We start from the raw sequence: 4,748 nt of genomic DNA, 5'->3' as shown, positions 1-4,748 counted from the left end.
CTTTGAAACTGGCTAAAATAAAGGGACATTTAGGCTATAGGATGGCTTTTTCTGTACCTTGCAGCCTTGCAAGAGCTTTTGCAAAGCTGTTGCTTTCTGTTAAATGAAAGTGAAAGTAAACTCCTTCTGCATGGACCGTCTGGAGGCAGGAAAGCCTGGTGACACGATGCTTTTTTTTTTCTCTTCTTCTTTTTTGAGACGACATTGACAGACACAGGATTATGGAATATATCCGTACATTGCAAAGGTAACCAGCACCATCTGTATTATGTAGGCTGCCACTATAAAGTAGACTGCCTGCTACTTGTTATGTTTGCTTTAGTTAGTCACAGGACCAGAGCATCAGACAACATGTTGGCTGCTTCTAAACAAGGCAGCGCGTCGCGTGTGTGACGTGATGTCATCGCGCATATGCAGGAATCGATAGCAGAATCGTTAAGGACATTGGCTAACGATTCCATGGAACCGAACCACGGGCAACCGGTTCTCAACAAGAACCGGTTTTCGATACCCATCCCTAGTTATATTTCGTCGTTGTCGGGTGGAAACCTTGTGTGTCCAAAACCGTTTGTTTTGTATTATCATTTTAAAAATGATTTAAACTAGTGAAAACAGCCGATCTACAAGCACACAACGCCTCGCACCGCGAGGCGTTGTGTGCTTGTAGATCTGCTGTTTTCACTACTTTTGTGCAACGGCCTTGTATGATGAAGCAGGGCTTTGCTTTGCAAAAGAGATACAAGGTTTCTGCCCGACACTGACGATTTACTTTGTTGGCCGCCCAGCCCCCAAAATGGAACGAAGTCCGACATTTTATTTTGAATTTTTATCCTAATGGCCGGCCTGGACCGGCCGTTCGGGAGTTGTCCCGCTTTTCCCAATGGCCAGCACGTCCCTGGTTTGAGTCCTGATCTGCCACAGATTGGTTGGACCACCCAGCTGGTACAGGAGTAATGTAATCTGTCCTACGGTATACGGACATCTTAAACCTTTTGTAATCCTGCATTCACAGCAGAAGTGGATCTCAAACGTATCCGTGTGGAGAATCTGTAAATCAGGCTCAGTGGACCTTGTGGTTGTTTAAGAGTGTCCGCCCATGAGACTGGGAGGTTGGGGTTTGATTACCCACCGGGTCGTACTGTTCCAAAGGCTGTAAAGGACAACTTTGTTTTGTTTTTTTACAACAAGGGTTCATATTTTAGATAGGGCCGTCACGATATGACATTTTACATGACGATTAATTGTCACTCAAATAATTGGCGATTAGCGATTTAATTGTGTTTTTGTCGTTGATAATTACATTTCTGTTTGGCTTTTAGGCTTTGAAGTTGTACATGGTAGATTTGACACATAACCTAAAAATATAAAGAAATTACTGACATATTTGACAACTTACTACTTAAAAAATAACTTTATTTTCCACTATTTTTCAACATTCACGATTATGACGATTATGACAAAATAATTGCGATAATGTCAAATAATCACGATTAGACGATTATGTAATAATTGTGACAGCCCCAATTTTAGATTGTAATTAGAGAAAAGAAAAGATGAGTGTTAAAATGGTTTCATTTACTGTTTTCTATCGCTTTAGCGATTTTGATTTCAGTGTGGGGGCATGCGTACAAGTGGCTAAATATGTCTTTTTAGACACAATAAGCCGGCGATTTCTTTATTAGGCCTACCATTTCCTGAACACAAGGCCTACTAACACTACTTTCATGGGCAGTCACATCTGCCCTTGAAAGATTGCAGTGCATCTTGGGAATGGGCTTATTGTGTCTAAAAAAATACATATTTAGCCACTTGTAGGCCTATGCATGTGGCTAAATATCATAAAATATGCTAAAACGATAGAAAGCAGTAAGTTAAAACATTCAACACTCATCTTTTCTCTAATTACAATCTAAAATATGAAGCCTTGGACCTAAGAGGCTTTTACTCCGACAGCCAGGCACACATAGACATCAAAGGGGGCTCGAGCCCCTGCCCTTTTATCCGTCTGTAAAAAGTGCCCTCTCCAGACTATTTACTATGGTGAAAAGAAATGCCCTCTTTTCCATGCCATACCTTAAGGCAGCATTCAAGAGAATTGCCTTGTCCAAACTCTCCTGAACTTGAATGCAGCATTCAAGTTGCTTTCTCATGCTGAAAGAACTGCCCTCACTGTGTAGAAATCTGTTACGCCCCATCTCCAGTATTCACTTGATTATGTTTCAGTCAGTGTGGTATCAAGCACCGAAAATAGCGGACATCCAAGCTCACAACGCGTCGCAGCGCAACACAGCGGTACGCTTGGAGGTCTGCTATTTTCAGTCTTTTCACCAAAAGGCCCTTTTGGAAATGTCAGCCCCTGCCTCTCTAACGTTCTCTGCACGTCCCTGCCGACAGCATTGATATGTACCGTTTTCTTTTTTTAAAAGCTTATTAGCAGCGTCCTGCTGCCAGGTCCTGCTTGAATCCAGGACGGAGTGAAGTGCAAAACGCCGCCCACTCCTAAAGCATGTGCGAGTGGCAGTGCCACCGACAAACTAGTTAGCTCGTCTTTAACCCATTTAGGCGTAGGATTATTGAATGCTTTAACCAGTGAAAAATAGCAGATATACGAGCTCACAGCGCGGCACCGAGTGCCGCGCTGCGAGCTTGTAGATCTGCTATTTTTGAAAAAGTTGTGAAAAGGTGTGCAAATCGTATGTATTTTTAAACTCAAATTTTGCTTCTGGGGGGTCCCTGGAACTAGATATTTTGAGATGGGGGTCCGTGGCCAAATACATATCATTTTGGGGGTCCTTCACATGAAACGGTTTGAGAACCACTGACATAGTAGTCTCTCGAGAACAGACCAACTGAGCTCCAGTTGAGTGAAAAGGACCTTTTCTTTGACGATGGCTGGCCAGATTGCTGACATCGAAACACAGGTTTTCCCAAAAATCTTAGAAGGATTCAAAAGACACCCATAGAATCGGGTCAAAATTCTAATTTTCAAGATTTTTCAAAAAATAGCAGATATACAAGCTTGCAGCGCGGCACTCGGTGCCGCGCTGTGAGCTTGTATATCTGCTATTTTTCAATAGTTAAAGCATATAATAATTATACACAATAATGTGTACCCGTTCTGAATGGCTTTAAACCGTGGCCCCCACAGGAGCACGCCAACCCACACAACGCTGCGACGCCGCCACATCTCTCTTGTCCAAGAACGCAGATGACAAAATGTTTCATGATCACCAAAGCCAGAACTTTGTACTGAATAATAAAAGTTCCACCAAATAAATTATCTGCTCTCGAACAACGTCACCAGGCAGGCAGTGACATCTGACAGGTTTTCGTTGGAGCAGATCGTGTGTGGATAATTCTGACACATCGAGCTAAAGATGTTTGACTGTGCGTGTCAGAATGATGTCAGCGTCAGAGTGTGTGTGTGTGTGTGTGTGTGTGTGTGTGTGTGTGTGTGTGTGTGTGTGTGTGTGTGTGTGCGCTTGCGTGCGTGAGTGTTTATCCATCCATTTGAATAATATGCCATATGTCTTCATCAGCATATAACTTTGGCAGTTATCTCGCAAGGACAAGCTTATATTCCACTTTTTTGACTCTTTATCAGTTTTTTTGATTTTTTAGGACAGTAATGACATGTCAGTCACACACGACGGTGGAAATAGTACTCTGATTTGTTTTACTTAAGTAAAAGTACCAATCCTGCAATTTAGAAAAACTCTCAAATAGCTCAACATTGTACCTCAACAAGTACAGTAGGGTGCTGGGGGCGTGTTCCTCCACCCGCGTCATCAGCGCCCACACCCTAGGTGGGGTTGGCGATAAGGCCTTTCTGTGGTGAGTTTGCATGTTCTCCCCGTGTCTCCTTGGGCATAGGCCCTCACACAAAAACATGCAGTAGTCCTGGTTTCTATACTACCTCCCCCTAGCCAGCCGGGTGCTCCCCAATGTCCCCTGGCGCGGCAGGGGGAGAGCGGAAACCAGGACTACAGGTTAGGTAGTCACCGGGTGAGAAAAATGGGTTGCAAAAACCGTGGGATAAAAAATATTAGAAAAACAAACAAACAAGTACAGTAGTTAAGTAGTAGTTAAGTAAATGTACTTAGTTTACTTTTTGGTGACTCAAACCTTTGATTCTGGAGGACACTATTGGTGGACTAATAAACACATCTAGTTTTTTGTTGTGTTGAATAAAGAGGACATCCTCTCACAAAAACTCACTCTGAAGGAGCCGCGTCCTTCGGTGCTGCGTGCTGAGAGCGATCGAAGATAGCATTTATCTATCCGACCGAATCCCGGGCAGAAAAAAAGAATCCTATTGATGAGAAACGCAGCACCAGACAGATGCACTGCAGTTAAAAAGGAACTCGTTTTTAGTCCATTGATTTGGCAAGAAAGCTGCTGCTGCTGCTTCCTTGGCAAAGGGCCCCCGCTTGAGAGAAGAGAGATGGAAATCTCGACGTGATTTACCCCGGTTAGATAAATGAACGGATTAAAAAATTATTAACCCATTTAGGTCTAGAATTATTGAATGCTTTAACCAGTGAAAAATAGCAGATATACAAGCTACAATACATGCGAGCTTGTAGATCTGCTATTTTGAGTCGTGAGAATGAGAATGTGTACAAATCTTTGAATATAATGTATTTTCAAAGCAAACGTTTGTAACTCAAATGTTGCTTCTGAGTGGTCCCTGGAACTAGATATTTTGAAATGGGGGTCCGTGGCCAAATAAATATCATTGTGGGGGT

The sequence above is a fragment of the Nannobrachium achirus genome (genome assembly GCF_963921795.1).
Source record: "Nannobrachium achirus genome assembly, chromosome: 17".
NCBI lineage: Eukaryota > Metazoa > Chordata > Actinopteri > Myctophiformes > Myctophidae > Nannobrachium > Nannobrachium achirus.
Note: the sequence above shows the minus strand (reverse complement) of the source record.